At 50.2% G+C, this 24,033-nt stretch overlaps 12 non-coding genes across 12 annotated transcripts; all 12 read right to left on the reverse strand.

Annotated features, from left to right (window-relative positions):
* Positions 1-2,764: 2,764 nt before the first annotated feature.
* Trnal-uaa (transfer RNA leucine (anticodon UAA)) lies at positions 2,765-2,848 on the reverse strand. Its single transcript has one exon. It is a non-coding gene; the product is annotated as a tRNA-Leu (tRNA).
* A 1,786-nt stretch (positions 2,849-4,634) lies between these two features.
* On the reverse strand, positions 4,635-4,718 carry Trnal-uaa (transfer RNA leucine (anticodon UAA)). The gene has a single exon. It is a non-coding gene; the product is annotated as a tRNA-Leu (tRNA).
* A 1,786-nt stretch (positions 4,719-6,504) lies between these two features.
* Trnal-uaa (transfer RNA leucine (anticodon UAA)) lies at positions 6,505-6,588 on the reverse strand. The gene has a single exon. It is a non-coding gene; the product is annotated as a tRNA-Leu (tRNA).
* Positions 6,589-8,374: 1,786 nt separating this feature from the next.
* On the reverse strand, positions 8,375-8,458 carry Trnal-uaa (transfer RNA leucine (anticodon UAA)). The gene has a single exon. It is a non-coding gene; the product is annotated as a tRNA-Leu (tRNA).
* A 1,786-nt stretch (positions 8,459-10,244) lies between these two features.
* Positions 10,245-10,328, reverse strand: Trnal-uaa (transfer RNA leucine (anticodon UAA)). The gene has a single exon. It is a non-coding gene; the product is annotated as a tRNA-Leu (tRNA).
* Positions 10,329-12,114: 1,786 nt separating this feature from the next.
* On the reverse strand, positions 12,115-12,198 carry Trnal-uaa (transfer RNA leucine (anticodon UAA)). Its single transcript has one exon. It is a non-coding gene; the product is annotated as a tRNA-Leu (tRNA).
* A 1,786-nt stretch (positions 12,199-13,984) lies between these two features.
* On the reverse strand, positions 13,985-14,068 carry Trnal-uaa (transfer RNA leucine (anticodon UAA)). The gene has a single exon. It is a non-coding gene; the product is annotated as a tRNA-Leu (tRNA).
* A 1,786-nt stretch (positions 14,069-15,854) lies between these two features.
* Trnal-uaa (transfer RNA leucine (anticodon UAA)) lies at positions 15,855-15,938 on the reverse strand. Its single transcript has one exon. It is a non-coding gene; the product is annotated as a tRNA-Leu (tRNA).
* Positions 15,939-17,724: 1,786 nt separating this feature from the next.
* Positions 17,725-17,808, reverse strand: Trnal-uaa (transfer RNA leucine (anticodon UAA)). The gene has a single exon. It is a non-coding gene; the product is annotated as a tRNA-Leu (tRNA).
* A 1,786-nt stretch (positions 17,809-19,594) lies between these two features.
* On the reverse strand, positions 19,595-19,678 carry Trnal-uaa (transfer RNA leucine (anticodon UAA)). The gene has a single exon. It is a non-coding gene; the product is annotated as a tRNA-Leu (tRNA).
* Positions 19,679-21,464: 1,786 nt separating this feature from the next.
* Trnal-uaa (transfer RNA leucine (anticodon UAA)) lies at positions 21,465-21,548 on the reverse strand. The gene has a single exon. It is a non-coding gene; the product is annotated as a tRNA-Leu (tRNA).
* Positions 21,549-23,335: 1,787 nt separating this feature from the next.
* On the reverse strand, positions 23,336-23,420 carry Trnal-uaa (transfer RNA leucine (anticodon UAA)). Its single transcript has one exon. It is a non-coding gene; the product is annotated as a tRNA-Leu (tRNA).
* Between the last annotated feature and the right edge of the window lie 613 nt (positions 23,421-24,033).

The raw sequence follows: 24,033 nt of genomic DNA on the forward strand, positions 1-24,033 counted from the left end.
ACAGCATCGTGTGTCCCCATGTGTCGACTTGTCTCGACTTTGCTCGGCTGACGCGAAAGCTGACGCTTGCAAATGGGCGTATATGTAGAGGACAGGCGCTAGGAACGACTGGGAGAGACCAACTCGACAAACGCACAACGGGCCCTTTCATTTGACTGTGGCCGCAGGTTCGCGAATTTGCGTCCCGCGAGGCAAGACAGGGGTCAGCGTGCTGGACCGTATCATTACCGCGCAGCAACACCGAAAACTAAGGGAAAAGGCAAAATTAAAGAATCCAACAGCACGCAGACTTCCTAGTTAGCCACCGAGCCGTGTACTAAGCACGCAAAACCGCTGCTTAACTTCGGTGATCGGACGAGAACCCGTGTCGTCAGCGTGGCACACAAGTCGGCGAGAACGTTTCCAGACGTGCGGACATCTCAGTCCTTGTACAGATCACTTGGGATTTTCCTGGCAGTCTCTCGCGCTGCCTTTTAGGGAAGCAATATGGAATATCCCTTGGTGGGATGTAACCCATAGCCTTCCCATTGTTAGCATGACACACTAACTTAGTGAGCTTACTGCCCACGCAAGACGGCCGCTTCAGAACTCCAGCACCTGAGCCACCGTTTCATCTGTCTTTATTAAGGCCTTACGATTCATTTAAACACGTATGCGTTGCTGTTGAGGTTTTCTCGCTGTCGCTTGGAACCCAGAGCCACAGCACAACAACAACGGAAACGTCCGTGAGAAGAGCTAAGCCTCGACGCAGGAAAAGTATGTTCCGCTATTTCTTTTCGACCGCTCGGGGTGTCACTGTCGTCTCTAGTAAAATCTGCATGGCGTGTTCCTGCATAATTTACTTGTTCCGTAACATCAAGGGAGTATGTTGGTTTCAGAATGTTTAAAATGCATTGTCAGATGTGGGGTTCGAACTCACGCTGCCTTACGGGAACCAGAGCTTAAATATGGCGCCTTAGACCGCTCGGGCAATCTGACGTGCAAGGCAAGAGATCCAGAGACTTCCATCTCTAGCAATATCTCAAAGAACCTCACTGCGAAATCTGTTTCTTTTTTCGGTAGGATGGAATTATGTCACTTTTAGAAAATTTAAGACGCAATGTCAGACATGGCGTAGGAAATGCACCCTCCCTTTCGGGAAGCAATGTGGCGCGTTGGACCGCTTCCTTCCGTCGTTTCTAGTTTGAACTGTAACTAGCAAAACTGTATTTAATAATAGGAACATTTTCACATTGATGCAAAGAAAACTAGATATTAGCCAACGGCAAATAAGGCCGTTTCCTAGCAACAGCCACGCTGTGCATTACGCACTCGTGGGAAGCCAATGAAATACTTCCCGTGAGGCTCAAACTGTCGACCTTCACTTTACAATACTTAGGCACTGCCCCGGTGGTACCGACGCGTACATACTGAAACGTCTTTGGATCGTCAGTGAGTACTTCATATTAGAAATTTCGTGTTCGCCCTGATGTGCATTAAAGGGCAGATTCTTCAGTAAAAGTTAGTTCTGCGCTCAGTTTCAGTATATGGCCCTAGCAGCACCAGGAAAACGGGTTCAGATTTACTCGCCTTCCACTCGGCGTTGAGCGCCTACAGCGAGATTGCCTTCGGCCTCTGGCGCCAGGAGGGAAGGCGACACATCACGGCGCAAGCAGCGCGTAGCAGAAGGCGGTGGTGGTGTGTCGGTCAGCATGGTTGCTTCCCAAGTAGCTGATCCGGGTTCGAAACCCGGACACCGCACGGAAGTTGTCTTCATTACTCAGGAGAGTGTTTCCAATGCTCGCGATCGTCGAATTTCCGAACAGTCGTGTTACGAATGGTTTTCCTTCGCCCCTCGTCCCGCTCCGCGTAGGTTAGTGCGGATTGCGATTCACAGCATCGTGTGTCCCCATGTGTCGACTTGTCTCGACTTTGCTCGGCTGACGCGAAAGCTGACGCTTGCAAATGGGCGTATATGTAGAGGACAGGCGCTAGGAACGACTGGGAGAGACCAACTCGACAAACGCACAACGGGCCCTTTCATTTGACTGTGGCCGCAGGTTCGCGAATTTGCGTCCCGCGAGGCAAGACAGGGGTCAGCGTGCTGGACCGTATCATTACCGCGCAGCAACACCGAAAACTAAGGGAAAAGGCAAAATTAAAGAATCCAACAGCACGCAGACTTCCTAGTTAGCCACCGAGCCGTGTACTAAGCACGCAAAACCGCTGCTTAACTTCGGTGATCGGACGAGAACCCGTGTCGTCAGCGTGGCACACAAGTCGGCGAGAACGTTTCCAGACGTGCGGACATCTCAGTCCTTGTACAGATCACTTGGGATTTTCCTGGCAGTCTCTCGCGCTGCCTTTTAGGGAAGCAATATGGAATATCCCTTGGTGGGATGTAACCCATAGCCTTCCCATTGTTAGCATGACACACTAACTTAGTGAGCTTACTGCCCACGCAAGACGGCCGCTTCAGAACTCCAGCACCTGAGCCACCGTTTCATCTGTCTTTATTAAGGCCTTACGATTCATTTAAACACGTATGCGTTGCTGTTGAGGTTTTCTCGCTGTCGCTTGGAACCCAGAGCCACAGCACAACAACAACGGAAACGTCCGTGAGAAGAGCTAAACCTCGACGCAGGAAAAGTATGTTCCGCTATTTCTTTTCGACCGCTCGGGCTGTCACTGTCGTCTCTAGTAAAATCTGCGGCGTGTTCCTGCATAATTTACTTGTTCTGTAAGATCAAGGGAGTATGTTAGTTTCAGAATGTTTAAAATGCTTTGTCAGATGTGGGGTTCGAACCCACGCTCCCTTGCGGGAACCAGAGCTTAAATCTGGCGCCTTAGACCGCTCGGCCAATCTGACGTGCGAGGCAAGAGCTCCAGAGACTTCCATCTCTAGCAATATCTCAAAGAACCTCACTGCGAAATCTGTTTCTTTTTTCGGTAGGATGGAATTATGTCAGTTTTAGAAAATTTAAGACGCAATGTCAGACATGGCGTAGAAAATGCACCCTCCCTTTCGGGAAGCAATGTGGCGCGTTGGACCGCTTTCTTCCGTCGTTTCTAGTTTGAACTGTAACTAGCAAAACTGTATTTAGTAATAGGAACATTTTCACATTGATGCAAAGAAAACTAGATATTGGCCAACGGCAAATAAGGCCGTTTCCTAGCAACAGCCACGCTGTGCATCACGCACTCGTGGGAAGCCAATGAAATACTTCCCGTGAGGCTCAAACTGTCGACCTTCACTTTACAATACTTAGGCACTGCCCCGGTGGTACCGACGCGTACATACTGAAACGTCTTTGGATCGTCAGTGAGTACTTCATATTAGAAATTTCGTGTTCGCCCTGATGTGCATTAAAGGGCAGATTCTTCAGTAAAAGTTAGTTCTGCGCTCAGTTTCAGTATATGGCCCTAGCAGCACCAGGAAAACGGGTTCACATGTGCTCGCCTTCCACTCGGCGTTGAGCGCCTACAGCGAGATTGCCTTCGGCCTCTGGCGCCAGGAGGGAAGGCGACACATCACGGCGCAAGCAGCGCGTAGCAGAAGGCGGTGGTGCTGTGTCGGTCAGCATGGTTGCTTCCCAAGTAGCTGATCCGGGTTCGAAACCCGGACACCGCACCGAAGTTGTCTTCTTTACCCAGGAGAGTGTTTCCAACGCTCGCGATCGTCGAATTTCCGAACTGTCGTGTTACGAATGGTTTTCCTTCGCCCCTCGTCCCGCTCCGCGTAGGCTAGTGCGGATTGCGATTCACAGCATCGTGTGTCCCCATGTGTCGACTTGTCTCGACTTTGCTCGGCTGACGCGAAAGCTGACGCTTGCAAATGGTCGTATATGTAGAGGAAGGGCGCTAGAAACGACTGGGAGAGACCAACTCGACAAACGCACAACGGACCCTTTCATTTGACTGTGGCCGCAGGTTCGCGAATTTGCGTCCCGAGAGGCAAGAGAGGGGTCAGCGTGCTGGACCGTATCATTACCGCGCAGCAACACCGAAAACTAAGGGAAAAGGCAAAATAAAAGATTCCAACAGCACGCAGACTTCCTAGTTAGCCACTGAGCCGTGTACTAAGCACGCAAAAACGCTGCTTAACTTCGGTGATCGGACGAGAACCCGCGTCGTCAGCGTGGCACACAAGTCGGCGAGAACGTTTCCAGACGTGCGGACATCTCAGTCCTTGTACAGATCACTTGGGATTTGCCTGGCAGTCTCTCGCGCTGCCTTTTAGGGAAGCAATATGGAATATCCCTTGGTGGGATGTAACCCATAGCCTTCCCGTTGTTAGCATGACACATTAACTTAGTGAGCATGCTGCCCACGCAATACGGCCGCTTCAGAACTCCAGCACCTGAACCACCGTTTCATCTATCTTTATTAAGGCCTTAAGATTCATTTAAACACGTATGCGTTGCTGTTGAGGTTTTCTCGCTGTCGCTTGGAACCCAGAGCCACAGCACAACAACAACGGAAACGTCCGTGAGAAGAGCTAAACCTCGACGCAGGAAAAGTATGTTCCGCTATTTCTTTTCGACCGCTCGGGCTGTCACTGTCGTCTCTAGTAAAATCTGCGGCGTGTTCCTGCATAATTTACTTGTTCTGTAAGATCAAGGGAGTATGTTAGTTTCAGAATGTTTAAAATGCTTTGTCAGATGTGGGGTTCGAACCCACGCTCCCTTGCGGGAACCAGAGCTTAAATCTGGCGCCTTAGACCGCTCGGCCAATCTGACGTGCGAGGCAAGAGCTCCAGAGACTTCCATCTCTAGCAATATCTCAAAGAACCTCACTGCGAAATCTGTTTCTTTTTTCGGTAGGATGGAATTATGTCAGTTTTAGAAAATTTAAGACGCAATGTCAGACATGGCGTAGAAAATGCACCCTCCCTTTCGGGAAGCAATGTGGCGCGTTGGACCGCTTTCTTCCGTCGTTTCTAGTTTGAACTGTAACTAGCAAAACTGTATTTAGTAATAGGAACATTTTCACATTGATGCAAAGAAAACTAGATATTGGCCAACGGCAAATAAGGCCGTTTCCTAGCAACAGCCACGCTGTGCATCACGCACTCGTGGGAAGCCAATGAAATACTTCCCGTGAGGCTCAAACTGTCGACCTTCACTTTACAATACTTAGGCACTGCCCCGGTGGTACCGACGCGTACATACTGAAACGTCTTTGGATCGTCAGTGAGTACTTCATATTAGAAATTTCGTGTTCGCCCTGATGTGCATTAAAGGGCAGATTCTTCAGTAAAAGTTAGTTCTGCGCTCAGTTTCAGTATATGGCCCTAGCAGCACCAGGAAAACGGGTTCACATGTGCTCGCCTTCCACTCGGCGTTGAGCGCCTACAGCGAGATTGCCTTCGGCCTCTGGCGCCAGGAGGGAAGGCGACACATCACGGCGCAAGCAGCGCGTAGCAGAAGGCGGTGGTGCTGTGTCGGTCAGCATGGTTGCTTCCCAAGTAGCTGATCCGGGTTCGAAACCCGGACACCGCACCGAAGTTGTCTTCTTTACCCAGGAGAGTGTTTCCAACGCTCGCGATCGTCGAATTTCCGAACTGTCGTGTTACGAATGGTTTTCCTTCGCCCCTCGTCCCGCTCCGCGTAGGCTAGTGCGGATTGCGATTCACAGCATCGTGTGTCCCCATGTGTCGACTTGTCTCGACTTTGCTCGGCTGACGCGAAAGCTGACGCTTGCAAATGGTCGTATATGTAGAGGAAGGGCGCTAGAAACGACTGGGAGAGACCAACTCGACAAACGCACAACGGACCCTTTCATTTGACTGTGGCCGCAGGTTCGCGAATTTGCGTCCCGAGAGGCAAGAGAGGGGTCAGCGTGCTGGACCGTATCATTACCGCGCAGCAACACCGAAAACTAAGGGAAAAGGCAAAATAAAAGATTCCAACAGCACGCAGACTTCCTAGTTAGCCACTGAGCCGTGTACTAAGCACGCAAAAACGCTGCTTAACTTCGGTGATCGGACGAGAACCCGCGTCGTCAGCGTGGCACACAAGTCGGCGAGAACGTTTCCAGACGTGCGGACATCTCAGTCCTTGTACAGATCACTTGGGATTTGCCTGGCAGTCTCTCGCGCTGCCTTTTAGGGAAGCAATATGGAATATCCCTTGGTGGGATGTAACCCATAGCCTTCCCGTTGTTAGCATGACACATTAACTTAGTGAGCATACTGCCCACGCAATACGGCCGCTTCAGAACTCCAGCACCTGAACCACCGTTTCATCTATCTTTATTAAGGCCTTAAGATTCATTTAAACACGTATGCGTTGCTGTTGAGGTTTTCTCGCTGTCGCTTGGAACCCAGAGCCACAGCACAACAACAACGGAAACGTCCGTGAGAAGAGCTAAACCTCGACGCAGGAAAAGTATGTTCCGCTATTTCTTTTCGACCGCTCGGGCTGTCACTGTCGTCTCTAGTAAAATCTGCGGCGTGTTCCTGCATAATTTACTTGTTCTGTAAGATCAAGGGAGTATGTTAGTTTCAGAATGTTTAAAATGCTTTGTCAGATGTGGGGTTCGAACCCACGCTCCCTTGCGGGAACCAGAGCTTAAATCTGGCGCCTTAGACCGCTCGGCCAATCTGACGTGCGAGGCAAGAGCTCCAGAGACTTCCATCTCTAGCAATATCTCAAAGAACCTCACTGCGAAATCTGTTTCTTTTTTCGGTAGGATGGAATTATGTCAGTTTTAGAAAATTTAAGACGCAATGTCAGACATGGCGTAGAAAATGCACCCTCCCTTTCGGGAAGCAATGTGGCGCGTTGGACCGCTTTCTTCCGTCGTTTCTAGTTTGAACTGTAACTAGCAAAACTGTATTTAGTAATAGGAACATTTTCACATTGATGCAAAGAAAACTAGATATTGGCCAACGGCAAATAAGGCCGTTTCCTAGCAACAGCCACGCTGTGCATCACGCACTCGTGGGAAGCCAATGAAATACTTCCCGTGAGGCTCAAACTGTCGACCTTCACTTTACAATACTTAGGCACTGCCCCGGTGGTACCGACGCGTACATACTGAAACGTCTTTGGATCGTCAGTGAGTACTTCATATTAGAAATTTCGTGTTCGCCCTGATGTGCATTAAAGGGCAGATTCTTCAGTAAAAGTTAGTTCTGCGCTCAGTTTCAGTATATGGCCCTAGCAGCACCAGGAAAACGGGTTCACATGTGCTCGCCTTCCACTCGGCGTTGAGCGCCTACAGCGAGATTGCCTTCGGCCTCTGGCGCCAGGAGGGAAGGCGACACATCACGGCGCAAGCAGCGCGTAGCAGAAGGCGGTGGTGCTGTGTCGGTCAGCATGGTTGCTTCCCAAGTAGCTGATCCGGGTTCGAAACCCGGACACCGCACCGAAGTTGTCTTCTTTACCCAGGAGAGTGTTTCCAACGCTCGCGATCGTCGAATTTCCGAACTGTCGTGTTACGAATGGTTTTCCTTCGCCCCTCGTCCCGCTCCGCGTAGGCTAGTGCGGATTGCGATTCACAGCATCGTGTGTCCCCATGTGTCGACTTGTCTCGACTTTGCTCGGCTGACGCGAAAGCTGACGCTTGCAAATGGTCGTATATGTAGAGGAAGGGCGCTAGAAACGACTGGGAGAGACCAACTCGACAAACGCACAACGGACCCTTTCATTTGACTGTGGCCGCAGGTTCGCGAATTTGCGTCCCGAGAGGCAAGAGAGGGGTCAGCGTGCTGGACCGTATCATTACCGCGCAGCAACACCGAAAACTAAGGGAAAAGGCAAAATAAAAGATTCCAACAGCACGCAGACTTCCTAGTTAGCCACTGAGCCGTGTACTAAGCACGCAAAAACGCTGCTTAACTTCGGTGATCGGACGAGAACCCGCGTCGTCAGCGTGGCACACAAGTCGGCGAGAACGTTTCCAGACGTGCGGACATCTCAGTCCTTGTACAGATCACTTGGGATTTGCCTGGCAGTCTCTCGCGCTGCCTTTTAGGGAAGCAATATGGAATATCCCTTGGTGGGATGTAACCCATAGCCTTCCCGTTGTTAGCATGACACATTAACTTAGTGAGCATACTGCCCACGCAATACGGCCGCTTCAGAACTCCAGCACCTGAACCACCGTTTCATCTATCTTTATTAAGGCCTTAAGATTCATTTAAACACGTATGCGTTGCTGTTGAGGTTTTCTCGCTGTCGCTTGGAACCCAGAGCCACAGCACAACAACAACGGAAACGTCCGTGAGAAGAGCTAAACCTCGACGCAGGAAAAGTATGTTCCGCTATTTCTTTTCGACCGCTCGGGCTGTCACTGTCGTCTCTAGTAAAATCTGCGGCGTGTTCCTGCATAATTTACTTGTTCTGTAAGATCAAGGGAGTATGTTAGTTTCAGAATGTTTAAAATGCTTTGTCAGATGTGGGGTTCGAACCCACGCTCCCTTGCGGGAACCAGAGCTTAAATCTGGCGCCTTAGACCGCTCGGCCAATCTGACGTGCGAGGCAAGAGCTCCAGAGACTTCCATCTCTAGCAATATCTCAAAGAACCTCACTGCGAAATCTGTTTCTTTTTTCGGTAGGATGGAATTATGTCAGTTTTAGAAAATTTAAGACGCAATGTCAGACATGGCGTAGAAAATGCACCCTCCCTTTCGGGAAGCAATGTGGCGCGTTGGACCGCTTTCTTCCGTCGTTTCTAGTTTGAACTGTAACTAGCAAAACTGTATTTAGTAATAGGAACATTTTCACATTGATGCAAAGAAAACTAGATATTGGCCAACGGCAAATAAGGCCGTTTCCTAGCAACAGCCACGCTGTGCATCACGCACTCGTGGGAAGCCAATGAAATACTTCCCGTGAGGCTCAAACTGTCGACCTTCACTTTACAATACTTAGGCACTGCCCCGGTGGTACCGACGCGTACATACTGAAACGTCTTTGGATCGTCAGTGAGTACTTCATATTAGAAATTTCGTGTTCGCCCTGATGTGCATTAAAGGGCAGATTCTTCAGTAAAAGTTAGTTCTGCGCTCAGTTTCAGTATATGGCCCTAGCAGCACCAGGAAAACGGGTTCACATGTGCTCGCCTTCCACTCGGCGTTGAGCGCCTACAGCGAGATTGCCTTCGGCCTCTGGCGCCAGGAGGGAAGGCGACACATCACGGCGCAAGCAGCGCGTAGCAGAAGGCGGTGGTGCTGTGTCGGTCAGCATGGTTGCTTCCCAAGTAGCTGATCCGGGTTCGAAACCCGGACACCGCACCGAAGTTGTCTTCTTTACCCAGGAGAGTGTTTCCAACGCTCGCGATCGTCGAATTTCCGAACTGTCGTGTTACGAATGGTTTTCCTTCGCCCCTCGTCCCGCTCCGCGTAGGCTAGTGCGGATTGCGATTCACAGCATCGTGTGTCCCCATGTGTCGACTTGTCTCGACTTTGCTCGGCTGACGCGAAAGCTGACGCTTGCAAATGGTCGTATATGTAGAGGAAGGGCGCTAGAAACGACTGGGAGAGACCAACTCGACAAACGCACAACGGACCCTTTCATTTGACTGTGGCCGCAGGTTCGCGAATTTGCGTCCCGAGAGGCAAGAGAGGGGTCAGCGTGCTGGACCGTATCATTACCGCGCAGCAACACCGAAAACTAAGGGAAAAGGCAAAATAAAAGATTCCAACAGCACGCAGACTTCCTAGTTAGCCACTGAGCCGTGTACTAAGCACGCAAAAACGCTGCTTAACTTCGGTGATCGGACGAGAACCCGCGTCGTCAGCGTGGCACACAAGTCGGCGAGAACGTTTCCAGACGTGCGGACATCTCAGTCCTTGTACAGATCACTTGGGATTTGCCTGGCAGTCTCTCGCGCTGCCTTTTAGGGAAGCAATATGGAATATCCCTTGGTGGGATGTAACCCATAGCCTTCCCGTTGTTAGCATGACACATTAACTTAGTGAGCATACTGCCCACGCAATACGGCCGCTTCAGAACTCCAGCACCTGAACCACCGTTTCATCTATCTTTATTAAGGCCTTAAGATTCATTTAAACACGTATGCGTTGCTGTTGAGGTTTTCTCGCTGTCGCTTGGAACCCAGAGCCACAGCACAACAACAACGGAAACGTCCGTGAGAAGAGCTAAACCTCGACGCAGGAAAAGTATGTTCCGCTATTTCTTTTCGACCGCTCGGGCTGTCACTGTCGTCTCTAGTAAAATCTGCGGCGTGTTCCTGCATAATTTACTTGTTCTGTAAGATCAAGGGAGTATGTTAGTTTCAGAATGTTTAAAATGCTTTGTCAGATGTGGGGTTCGAACCCACGCTCCCTTGCGGGAACCAGAGCTTAAATCTGGCGCCTTAGACCGCTCGGCCAATCTGACGTGCGAGGCAAGAGCTCCAGAGACTTCCATCTCTAGCAATATCTCAAAGAACCTCACTGCGAAATCTGTTTCTTTTTTCGGTAGGATGGAATTATGTCAGTTTTAGAAAATTTAAGACGCAATGTCAGACATGGCGTAGAAAATGCACCCTCCCTTTCGGGAAGCAATGTGGCGCGTTGGACCGCTTTCTTCCGTCGTTTCTAGTTTGAACTGTAACTAGCAAAACTGTATTTAGTAATAGGAACATTTTCACATTGATGCAAAGAAAACTAGATATTGGCCAACGGCAAATAAGGCCGTTTCCTAGCAACAGCCACGCTGTGCATCACGCACTCGTGGGAAGCCAATGAAATACTTCCCGTGAGGCTCAAACTGTCGACCTTCACTTTACAATAATTAGGCACTGCCCCGGTGGTACCGACGCGTACATACTGAAACGTCTTTGGATCGTCAGTGAGTACTTCATATTAGAAATTTCGTGTTCGCCCTGATGTGCATTAAAGGGCAGATTCTTCAGTAAAAGTTAGTTCTGCGCTCAGTTTCAGTATATGGCCCTAGCAGCACCAGGAAAACGGGTTCACATGTGCTCGCCTTCCACTCGGCGTTGAGCGCCTACAGCGAGATTGCCTTCGGCCTCTGGCGCCAGGAGGGAAGGCGACACATCACGGCGCAAGCAGCGCGTAGCAGAAGGCGGTGGTGCTGTGTCGGTCAGCATGGTTGCTTCCCAAGTAGCTGATCCGGGTTCGAAACCCGGACACCGCACGGAAGTTGTCTTCTTTACCCAGGAGAGTGTTTCCAACGCTCGCGATCGTCGAATTTCCGAACTGTCGTGTTACGAATGGTTTTCCTTCGCCCCTCGTCCCGCTCCGCGTAGGCTAGTGCGGATTGCGATTCACAGCATCGTGTGTCCCCATGTGTCGACTTGTCTCGACTTTGCTCGGCTGACGCGAAAGCTGACGCTTGCAAATGGTCGTATATGTAGAGGAAGGGCGCTAGAAACGACTGGGAGAGACCAACTCGACAAACGCACAACGGACCCTTTCATTTGACTGTGGCCGCAGGTTCGCGAATTTGCGTCCCGAGAGGCAAGAGAGGGGTCAGCGTGCTGGACCGTATCATTACCGCGCAGCAACACCGAAAACTAAGGGAAAAGGCAAAATAAAAGATTCCAACAGCACGCAGACTTCCTAGTTAGCCACTGAGCCGTGTACTAAGCACGCAAAAACGCTGCTTAACTTCGGTGATCGGACGAGAACCCGCGTCGTCAGCGTGGCACACAAGTCGGCGAGAACGTTTCCAGACGTGCGGACATCTCAGTCCTTGTACAGATCACTTGGGATTTGCCTGGCAGTCTCTCGCGCTGCCTTTTAGGGAAGCAATATGGAATATCCCTTGGTGGGATGTAACCCATAGCCTTCCCGTTGTTAGCATGACACATTAACTTAGTGAGCATACTGCCCACGCAATACGGCCGCTTCAGAACTCCAGCACCTGAACCACCGTTTCATCTATCTTTATTAAGGCCTTAAGATTCATTTAAACACGTATGCGTTGCTGTTGAGGTTTTCTCGCTGTCGCTTGGAACCCAGAGCCACAGCACAACAACAACGGAAACGTCCGTGAGAAGAGCTAAACCTCGACGCAGGAAAAGTATGTTCCGCTATTTCTTTTCGACCGCTCGGGCTGTCACTGTCGTCTCTAGTAAAATCTGCGGCGTGTTCCTGCATAATTTACTTGTTCTGTAAGATCAAGGGAGTATGTTAGTTTCAGAATGTTTAAAATGCTTTGTCAGATGTGGGGTTCGAACCCACGCTCCCTTGCGGGAACCAGAGCTTAAATCTGGCGCCTTAGACCGCTCGGCCAATCTGACGTGCGAGGCAAGAGCTCCAGAGACTTCCATCTCTAGCAATATCTCAAAGAACCTCACTGCGAAATCTGTTTCTTTTTTCGGTAGGATGGAATTATGTCAGTTTTAGAAAATTTAAGACGCAATGTCAGACATGGCGTAGAAAATGCACCCTCCCTTTCGGGAAGCAATGTGGCGCGTTGGACCGCTTTCTTCCGTCGTTTCTAGTTTGAACTGTAACTAGCAAAACTGTATTTAGTAATAGGAACATTTTCACATTGATGCAAAGAAAACTAGATATTGGCCAACGGCAAATAAGGCCGTTTCCTAGCAACAGCCACGCTGTGCATCACGCACTCGTGGGAAGCCAATGAAATACTTCCCGTGAGGCTCAAACTGTCGACCTTCACTTTACAATAATTAGGCACTGCCCCGGTGGTACCGACGCGTACATACTGAAACGTCTTTGGATCGTCAGTGAGTACTTCATATTAGAAATTTCGTGTTCGCCCTGATGTGCATTAAAGGGCAGATTCTTCAGTAAAAGTTAGTTCTGCGCTCAGTTTCAGTATATGGCCCTAGCAGCACCAGGAAAACGGGTTCACATGTGCTCGCCTTCCACTCGGCGTTGAGCGCCTACAGCGAGATTGCCTTCGGCCTCTGGCGCCAGGAGGGAAGGCGACACATCACGGCGCAAGCAGCGCGTAGCAGAAGGCGGTGGTGCTGTGTCGGTCAGCATGGTTGCTTCCCAAGTAGCTGATCCGGGTTCGAAACCCGGACACCGCACGGAAGTTGTCTTCTTTACCCAGGAGAGTGTTTCCAACGCTCGCGATCGTCGAATTTCCGAACTGTCGTGTTACGAATGGTTTTCCTTCGCCCCTCGTCCCGCTCCGCGTAGGCTAGTGCGGATTGCGATTCACAGCATCGTGTGTCCCCATGTGTCGACTTGTCTCGACTTTGCTCGGCTGACGCGAAAGCTGACGCTTGCAAATGGTCGTATATGTAGAGGAAGGGCGCTAGAAACGACTGGGAGAGACCAACTCGACAAACGCACAACGGACCCTTTCATTTGACTGTGGCCGCAGGTTCGCGAATTTGCGTCCCGAGAGGCAAGAGAGGGGTCAGCGTGCTGGACCGTATCATTACCGCGCAGCAACACCGAAAACTAAGGGAAAAGGCAAAATAAAAGATTCCAACAGCACGCAGACTTCCTAGTTAGCCACTGAGCCGTGTACTAAGCACGCAAAAACGCTGCTTAACTTCGGTGATCGGACGAGAACCCGCGTCGTCAGCGTGGCACACAAGTCGGCGAGAACGTTTCCAGACGTGCGGACATCTCAGTCCTTGTACAGATCACTTGGGATTTGCCTGGCAGTCTCTCGCGCTGCCTTTTAGGGAAGCAATATGGAATATCCCTTGGTGGGATGTAACCCATAGCCTTCCCGTTGTTAGCATGACACATTAACTTAGTGAGCATACTGCCCACGCAATACGGCCGCTTCAGAACTCCAGCACCTGAACCACCGTTTCATCTATCTTTATTAAGGCCTTAAGATTCATTTAAACACGTATGCGTTGCTGTTGAGGTTTTCTCGCTGTCGCTTGGAACCCAGAGCCACAGCACAACAACAACGGAAACGTCCGTGAGAAGAGCTAAACCTCGACGCAGGAAAAGTATGTTCCGCTATTTCTTTTCGACCGCTCGGGCTGTCACTGTCGTCTCTAGTAAAATCTGCGGCGTGTTCCTGCATAATTTACTTGTTCTGTAAGATCAAGGGAGTATGTTAGTTTCAGAATGTTTAAAATGCTTTGTCAGATGTGGGGTTCGAACCCACGCTCCCTTGCGGGAACCAGAGCTTAAATCTGGCGCCTTAGACCGCTCGGCCAATCTGACGTGCGAGGCAAGAGCTCCAGAGACTTCCATCTCTAGCAATATCTCAAAGAACCTCACTGCGAAATCTGTTTCTTTTTTCGGTAGGATGGAATTATGTCAGTTTTAGAAAATTTAAGACGCAATGTCAGACATGGCGTAGAAAATGCACCCTCCCTTTCGGGAAGCAATGTGGCGCGTTGGACCGCTTTCTTCCGTCGTTTCTAGTTTGAACTGTAACTAGCAAAACTGTATTTAGTAATAGGAACATTTTCACATTGATGCAAAGAAAACTAGATATTGGCCAACGGCAAATAAGGCCGTTTCCTAGCAACAGCCACGCTGTGCATCACGCACTCGTGGGAAGCCAATGAAATACTTCCCGTGAGGCTCAAACTGTCGACCTTCACTTTACAATAATTAGGCACTGCCCCGGTGGTACCGACGCGTACATACTGAAACGTCTTTGGATCGTCAGTGAGTACTTCATATTAGAAATTTCGTGTTCGCCCTGATGTGCATTAAAGGGCAGATTCTTCAGTAAAAGTTAGTTCTGCGCTCAGTTTCAGTATATGGCCCTAGCAGCACCAGGAAAACGGGTTCACATGTGCTCGCCTTCCACTCGGCGTTGAGCGCCTACAGCGAGATTGCCTTCGGCCTCTGGCGCCAGGAGGGAAGGCGACACATCACGGCGCAAGCAGCGCGTAGCAGAAGGCGGTGGTGCTGTGTCGGTCAGCATGGTTGCTTCCCAAGTAGCTGATCCGGGTTCGAAACCCGGACACCGCACCGAAGTTGTCTTCTTTACCCAGGAGAGTGTTTCCAACGCTCGCGATCGTCGAATTTCCGAACTGTCGTGTTACGAATGGTTTTCCTTCGCCCCTCGTCCCGCTCCGCGTAGGCTAGTGCGGATTGCGATTCACAGCATCGTGTGTCCCCATGTGTCGACTTGTCTCGACTTTGCTCGGCTGACGCGAAAGCTGACGCTTGCAAATGGTCGTATATGTAGAGGAAGGGCGCTAGAAACGACTGGGAGAGACCAACTCGACAAACGCACAACGGACCCTTTCATTTGACTGTGGCCGCAGGTTCGCGAATTTGCGTCCCGAGAGGCAAGAGAGGGGTCAGCGTGCTGGACCGTATCATTACCGCGCAGCAACACCGAAAACTAAGGGAAAAGGCAAAATAAAAGATTCCAACAGCACGCAGACTTCCTAGTTAGCCACTGAGCCGTGTACTAAGCACGCAAAAACGCTGCTTAACTTCGGTGATCGGACGAGAACCCGCGTCGTCAGCGTGGCACACAAGTCGGCGAGAACGTTTCCAGACGTGCGGACATCTCAGTCCTTGTACAGATCACTTGGGATTTGCCTGGCAGTCTCTCGCGCTGCCTTTTAGGGAAGCAATATGGAATATCCCTTGGTGGGATGTAACCCATAGCCTTCCCGTTGTTAGCATGACACATTAACTTAGTGAGCATACTGCCCACGCAATACGGCCGCTTCAGAACTCCAGCACCTGAACCACCGTTTCATCTATCTTTATTAAGGCCTTAAGATTCATTTAAACACGTATGCGTTGCTGTTGAGGTTTTCTCGCTGTCGCTTGGAACCCAGAGCCACAGCACAACAACAACGGAAACGTCCGTGAGAAGAGCTAAACCTCGACGCAGGAAAAGTATGTTCCGCTATTTCTTTTCGACCGCTCGGGCTGTCACTGTCGTCTCTAGTAAAATCTGCGGCGTGTTCCTGCATAATTTACTTGTTCTGTAAGATCAAGGGAGTATGTTAGTTTCAGAATGTTTAAAATGCTTTGTCAGATGTGGGGTTCGAACCCACGCTCCCTTGCGGGAACCAGAGCTTAAATCTGGCGCCTTAGACCGCTCGGCCAATCTGACGTGCGAGGCAAGAGCTCCAGAGACTTCCATCTCTAGCAATATCTCAAAGAACCTCACTGCGAAATCTGTTTCTTTTTTCGGTAGGATGGAATTATGTCAGTTTTAGAAAATTTAAGACGCAATGTCAGACATGGCGTAGAAAATGCACCCTCCCTTTCGGGAAGCAATGTGGCGCGTTGGACCGCTTTCTTCCGTCGTTTCTAGTTTGAACTGTAACTAGCAAAACTGTATTTAGTAATAGGAACATTTTCACATTGATGCAAAGAAAACTAGATATTGGCCAACGGCAAATAAGGCCGTTTCCTAGCAACAGCCACGCTGTGCATCACGCACTCGTGGGAAGCCAATGAAATACTTCCCGTGAGGCTCAAACTGTCGACCTTCACTTTACAATACTTAGGCACTGCCCCGGTGGTACCGACGCGTACATACTGAAACGTCTTTGGATCGTCAGTGAGTACTTCATATTAGAAATTTCGTGTTCGCCCTGATGTGCATTAAAGGGCAGATTCTTCAGTAAAAGTTAGTTCTGCGCTCAGTTTCAGTATATGGCCCTAGCAGCACCAGGAAAACGGGTTCACATGTGCTCGCCTTCCACTCGGCGTTGAGCGCCTACAGCGAGATTGCCTTCGGCCTCTGGCGCCAGGAGGGAAGGCGACACATCACGGCGCAAGCAGCGCGTAGCAGAAGGCGGTGGTGCTGTGTCGGTCAGCATGGTTGCTTCCCAAGTAGCTGATCCGGGTTCGAAACCCGGACACCGCACCGAAGTTGTCTTCTTTACCCAGGAGAGTGTTTCCAACGCTCGCGATCGTCGAATTTCCGAACTGTCGTGTTACGAATGGTTTTCCTTCGCCCCTCGTCCCGCTCCGCGTAGGCTAGTGCGGATTGCGATTCACAGCATCGTGTGTCCCCATGTGTCGACTTGTCTCGACTTTGCTCGGCTGACGCGAAAGCTGACGCTTGCAAATGGTCGTATATGTAGAGGAAGGGCGCTAGAAACGACTGGGAGAGACCAACTCGACAAACGCACAACGGACCCTTTCATTTGACTGTGGCCGCAGGTTCGCGAATTTGCGTCCCGAGAGGCAAGAGAGGGGTCAGCGTGCTGGACCGTATCATTACCGCGCAGCAACACCGAAAACTAAGGGAAAAGGCAAAATAAAAGATTCCAACAGCACGCAGACTTCCTAGTTAGCCACTGAGCCGTGTACTAAGCACGCAAAAACGCTGCTTAACTTCGGTGATCGGACGAGAACCCGCGTCGTCAGCGTGGCACACAAGTCGGCGAGAACGTTTCCAGACGTGCGGACATCTCAGTCCTTGTACAGATCACTTGGGATTTGCCTGGCAGTCTCTCGCGCTGCCTTTTAGGGAAGCAATATGGAATATCCCTTGGTGGGATGTAACCCATAGCCTTCCCGTTGTTAGCATGACACATTAACTTAGTGAGCATACTGCCCACGCAATACGGCCGCTTCAGAACTCCAGCACCTGAACCACCGTTTCATCTATCTTTATTAAGGCCTTAAGATTCATTTAAACACGTATGCGTTGCTGTTGAGGTTTTCTCGCTGTCGCTTGGAACCCAGAGCCACAGCACAACAACAACGGAAACGTCCGTGAGAAGAGCTAAACCTCGACGCAGGAAAAGTATGTTCCGCTATTTCTTTTCGACCGCTCGGGCTGTCACTGTCGTCTCTAGTAAAATCTGCGGCGTGTTCCTGCATAATTTACTTGTTCTGTAAGATCAAGGGAGTATGTTAGTTTCAGAATGTTTAAAATGCTTTGTCAGATGTGGGGTTCGAACCCACGCTCCCTTGCGGGAACCAGAGCTTAAATCTGGCGCCTTAGACCGCTCGGCCAATCTGACGTGCGAGGCAAGAGCTCCAGAGACTTCCATCTCTAGCAATATCTCAAAGAACCTCACTGCGAAATCTGTTTCTTTTTTCGGTAGGATGGAATTATGTCAGTTTTAGAAAATTTAAGACGCAATGTCAGACATGGCGTAGAAAATGCACCCTCCCTTTCGGGAAGCAATGTGGCGCGTTGGACCGCTTTCTTCCGTCGTTTCTAGTTTGAACTGTAACTAGCAAAACTGTATTTAGTAATAGGAACATTTTCACATTGATGCAAAGAAAACTAGATATTGGCCAACGGCAAATAAGGCCGTTTCCTAGCAACAGCCACGCTGTGCATCACGCACTCGTGGGAAGCCAATGAAATACTTCCCGTGAGGCTCAAACTGTCGACCTTCACTTTACAATAATTAGGCACTGCCCCGGTGGTACCGACGCGTACATACTGAAACGTCTTTGGATCGTCAGTGAGTACTTCATATTAGAAATTTCGTGTTCGCCCTGATGTGCATTAAAGGGCAGATTCTTCAGTAAAAGTTAGTTCTGCGCTCAGTTTCAGTATATGGCCCTAGCAGCACCAGGAAAACGGGTTCACATGTGCTCGCCTTCCACTCGGCGTTGAGCGCCTACAGCGAGATTGCCTTCGGCCTCTGGCGCCAGGAGGGAAGGCGACACATCACGGCGCAAGCAGCGCGTAGCAGAAGGCGGTGGTGCTGTGTCGGTCAGCATGGTTGCTTCCCAAGTAGCTGATCCGGGTTCGAAACCCGGACACCGCACCGAAGTTGTCTTCTTTACCCAGGAGAGTGTTTCCAACGCTCGCGATCGTCGAATTTCCGAACTGTCGTGTTACGAATGGTTTTCCTTCGCCCCTCGTCCCGCTCCGCGTAGGCTAGTGCGGATTGCGATTCACAGCATCGTGTGTCCCCATGTGTCGACTTGTCTCGACTTTGCTCGGCTGACGCGAAAGCTGACGCTTGCAAATGGTCGTATATGTAGAGGAAGGGCGCTAGAAACGACTGGGAGAGACCAACTCGACAAACGCACAACGGACCCTTTCATTTGACTGTGGCCGCAGGTTCGCGAATTTGCGTCCCGAGAGGCAAGAGAGGGGGTCAGCGTGCTGGACCGTATCATTACCGCGCAGCAACACCGAAAACTAAGGGAAAAGGCAAAATAAAAGATTCCAACAGCACGCAGACTTCCTAGTTAGCCACTGAGCCGTGTACTAAGCACGCAAAAACGCTGCTTAACTTCGGTGATCGGACGAGAACCCGCGTCGTCAGCGTGGCACACAAGTCGGCGAGAACGTTTCCAGACGTGCGGACATCTCAGTCCTTGTACAGATCACTTGGGATTTGCCTGGCAGTCTCTCGCGCTGCCTTTTAGGGAAGCAATATGGAATATCCCTTGGTGGGATGTAACCCATAGCCTTCCCGTTGTTAGCATGACACATTAACTTAGTGAGCATACTGCCCACGCAATACGGCCGCTTCAGAACTCCAGCACCTGAACCACCGTTTCATCTATCTTTATTAAGGCCTTAAGATTCATTTAAACACGTATGCGTTGCTGTTGAGGTTTTCTCGCTGTCGCTTGGAACCCAGAGCCACAGCACAACAACAACGGAAACGTCCGTGAGAAGAGCTAAACTCGACGCAGGAAAAGTATGTTCCGCTATTTCTTTTCGACCGCTCGGGCTGTCACTGTCGTCTCTAGTAAAATCTGCGGCGTGTTCCTGCATAATTTACTTGTTCTGTAAGATCAAGGGAGTATGTTAGTTTCAGAATGTTTAAAATGCTTTGTCAGATGTGGGGTTCGAACCCACGCTCCCTTGCGGGAACCAGAGCTTAAATCTGGCGCCTTAGACCGCTCGGCCAATCTGACGTGCGAGGCAAGAGCTCCAGAGACTTCCATCTCTAGCAATATCTCAAAGAACCTCACTGCGAAATCTGTTTCTTTTTTCGGTAGGATGGAATTATGTCAGTTTTAGAAAATTTAAGACGCAATGTCAGACATGGCGTAGAAAATGCACCCTCCCTTTCGGGAAGCAATGTGGCGCGTTGGACCGCTTTCTTCCGTCGTTTCTAGTTTGAACTGTAACTAGCAAAACTGTATTTAGTAATAGGAACATTTTCACATTGATGCAAAGAAAACTAGATATTGGCCAACGGCAAATAAGGCCGTTTCCTAGCAACAGCCACGCTGTGCATCACGCACTCGTGGGAAGCCAATGAAATACTTCCCGTGAGGCTCAAACTGTCGACCTTCACTTTACAATACTTAGGCACTGCCCCGGTGGTACCGACGCGTACATACTGAAACGTCTTTGGATCGTCAGTGAGTACTTCATATTAGAAATTTCGTGTTCGCCCTGATGTGCATTAAAGGGCAGATTCTTCAGTAAAAGTTAGTTCTGCGCTCAGTTTCAGTATATGGCCCTAGCAGCACCAGGAAAACGGGTTCACATGTGCTCGCCTTCCACTCGGCGTTGAGCGCCTACAGCGAGATTGCCTTCGGCCTCTGGCGCCAGGAGGGAAGGCGACACATCACGGCGCAAGCAGCGCGTAGCAGAAGGCGGTGGTGCTGTGTCGGTCAGCATGGTTGCTTCCCAAGTAGCTGATCCGGGTTCGAAACCCGGACACCGCACCGAAGTTGTCTTCTTTACCCAGGAGAGTGTTTCCAACGCTCGCGATCGTCGAATTTCCGAACTGTCGTGTTACGAATGGTTTTCCTTCGCCCCTCGTCCCCGCTCCGCGTAGGCTAGTGCGGATTGCGATTCACAGCATCGTGTGTCCCCATGTGTCGACTTGTCTCGACTTTGCTCGGCTGACGCGAAAGCTGACGCTTGCAAATGGTCGTATATGTAGAGGAAGGGCGCTAGAAACGACTGGGAGAGACCAACTCGACAAACGCACAACGGACCCTTTCATTTGACTGTGGCCGCAGGTTCGCGAATTTGCGTCCCGAGAGGCAAGAGAGGGGTCAGCGTGCTGGACCGTATCATTACCGCGCAGCAACACCGAAAACTAAGGGAAAAGGCAAAATAAAAGATTCCAACAGCACGCAGACTTCCTAGTTAGCCACTGAGCCGTGTACTAAGCACGCAAAAACGCTGCTTAACTTCGGTGATCGGACGAGAACCCGCGTCGTCAGCGTGGCACACAAGTCGGCGAGAACGTTTCCAGACGTGCGGACATCTCAGTCCTTGTACAGATCACTTGGGATTTGCCTGGCAGTCTCTCGCGCTGCCTTTTAGGGAAGCAATATGGAATATCCCTTGGTGGGATGTAACCCATAGCCTTCCCGTTGTTAGCATGACACATTAACTTAGTGAGCATACTGCCCACGCAATACGGCCGCTTCAGAACTCCAGCACCTGAACCACCGTTTCATCTATCTTTATTAAGGCCTTAAGATTCATTTAAACACGTATGCGTTGCTGTTGAGGTTTTCTCGCTGTCGCTTGGAACCCAGAGCCACAGCACAACAACAACGGAAACGTCCGTGAGAAGAGCTAAACCTCGACGCAGGAAAAGTATGTTCCGCTATTTCTTTTCGACCGCTCGGGCTGTCACTGTCGTCTCTAGTAAAATCTGCGGCGTGTTCCTGCATAATTTACTTGTTCTGTAAGATCAAGGGAGTATGTTAGTTTCAGAATGTTTAAATGCTTTGTCAGATGTGGGGTTCGAACCCACGCTCCCTTGCGGGAACCAGAGCTTAAATCTGGCGCCTTAGACCGCTCGGCCAATCTGACGTGCGAGGCAAGAGCTCCAGAGACTTCCATCTCTAGCAATATCTCAAAGAACCTCACTGCGAAATCTGTTTCTTTTTTCGGTAGGATGGAATTATGTCAGTTTTAGAAAATTTAAGACGCAATGTCAGACATGGCGTAGAAAATGCACCCTCCCTTTCGGGAAGCAATGTGGCGCGTTGGACCGCTTTCTTCCGTCGTTTCTAGTTTGAACTGTAACTAGCAAAACTGTATTTAGTAATAGGAACATTTTCACATTGATGCAAAGAAAACTAGATATTGGCCAACGGCAAATAAGGCCGTTTCCTAGCAACAGCCACGCTGTGCATCACGCACTCGTGGGAAGCCAATGAAATACTTCCCGTGAGGCTCAAACTGTCGACCTTCACTTTACAATACTTAGGCACTGCCCCGGTGGTACCGACGCGTACATACTGAAACGTCTTTGGATCGTCAGTGAGTACTTCATATTAGAAATTTCGTGTTCGCCCTGATGTGCATTAAAGGGCAGATTCTTCAGTAAAAGTTAGTTCTGCGCTCAGTTTCAGTATATGGCCCTAGCAGCACCAGGGAAAACGGGTTCACATGTGCTCGCCTTCCACTCGGCGTTGAGCGCCTACAGCGAGATTGCCTTCGGCCTCTGGCGCCAGGAGGGAAGGCGACACATCACGGCGCAAGCAGCGCGTAGCAGAAGGCGGTGGTGCTGTGTCGGTCAGCATGGTTGCTTCCCAAGTAGCTGATCCGGGTTCGAAACCCGGACACCGCACCGAAGTTGTCTTCTTTACCCAGGAGAGTGTTTCCAACGCTCGCGATCGTCGAATTTCCGAACTGTCGTGTTACGAATGGTTTTCCTTCGCCCCTCGTCCCGCTCCGCGTAGGCTAGTGCGGATTGCGATTCACAGCATCGTGTGTCCCCATGTGTCGACTTGTCTCGACTTTGCTCGGCTGACGCGAAAGCTGACGCTTGCAAATGGTCGTATATGTAGAGGAAGGGCGCTAGAAACGACTGGGAGAGACCAACTCGACAAACGCACAACGGACCCTTTCATTTGACTGTGGCCGCAGGTTCGCGAATTTGCGTCCCGAGAGGCAAGAGAGGGGTCAGCGTGCTGGACCGTATCATTACCGCGCAGCAACACCGAAAACTAAGGGAAAAGGCAAAATAAAAGATTCCAACAGCACGCAGACTTCCTAGTTAGCCACTGAGCCGTGTACTAAGCACGCAAAAACGCTGCTTAACTTCGGTGATCGGACGAGAACCCGCGTCGTCAGCGTGGCACACAAGTCGGCGAGAACGTTTCCAGACGTGCGGACATCTCAGTCCTTGTACAGATCACTTGGGATTTGCCTGGCAGTCTCTCGCGCTGCCTTTTAGGGAAGCAATATGGAATATCCCTTGGTGGGATGTAACCCATAGCCTTCCCGTTGTTAGCATGACACATTAACTTAGTGAGCATACTGCCCACGCAATACGGCCGCTTCAGAACTCCAGCACCTGAACCACCGTTTCATCTATCTTTATTAAGGCCTTAAGATTCATTTAAACACGTATGCGTTGCTGTTGAGGTTTTCTCGCTGTCGCTTGGAACCCAGAGCCACAGCACAACAACAACGGAAACGTCCGTGAGAAGAGCTAAACCTCGACGCAGGAAAAGTATGTTCCGCTATTTCTTTTCGACCGCTCGGGCTGTCACTGTCGTCTCTAGTAAAATCTGCGGCGTGTTCCTGCATAATTTACTTGTTCTGTAAGATCAAGGGAGTATGTTAGTTTCAGAATGTTTAAAATGCTTTGTCAGATGTGGGGTTCGAACCCACGCTCCCTTGCGGGAACCAGAGCTTAAATCTGGCGCCTTAGACCCGCTCGGCCAATCTGACGTGCGAGGCAAGAGCTCCAGAGACTTCCATCTCTAGCAATATCTCAAAGAACCTCACTGCGAAATCTGTTTCTTTTTTCGGTAGGATGGAATTATGTCAGTTTTAGAAAATTTAAGACGCAATGTCAGACATGGCGTAGAAAATGCACCCTCCCTTTCGGGAAGCAATGTGGCGCGTTGGACCGCTTTCTTCCGTCGTTTCTAGTTTGAACTGTAACTAGCAAAACTGTATTTAGTAATAGGAACATTTTCACATTGATGCAAAGAAAACTAGATATTGGCCAACGGCAAATAAGGCCGTTTCCTAGCAACAGCCACGCTGTGCATCACGCACTCGTGGGAAGCCAATGAAATACTTCCCGTGAGGCTCAAACTGTCGACCTTCACTTTACAATACTTAGGCACTGCCCCGGTGGTACCGACGCGTACATACTGAAACGTCTTTGGATCGTCAGTGAGTACTTCATATTAGAAATTTCGTGTTCGCCCTGATGTGCATTAAAGGGCAGATTCTTCAGTAAAAGTTAGTTCTGCGCTCAGTTTCAGTATATGGCCCTAGCAGCACCAGGAAAACGGGTTCACATGTGCTCGCCTTCCACTCGGCGTTGAGCGCC

Source organism: Schistocerca serialis, unplaced genomic scaffold, assembly GCF_023864345.2.
Source record: "Schistocerca serialis cubense isolate TAMUIC-IGC-003099 unplaced genomic scaffold, iqSchSeri2.2 HiC_scaffold_1359, whole genome shotgun sequence".
In the NCBI taxonomy this organism is placed as follows: domain Eukaryota; kingdom Metazoa; phylum Arthropoda; class Insecta; order Orthoptera; family Acrididae; genus Schistocerca; species Schistocerca serialis.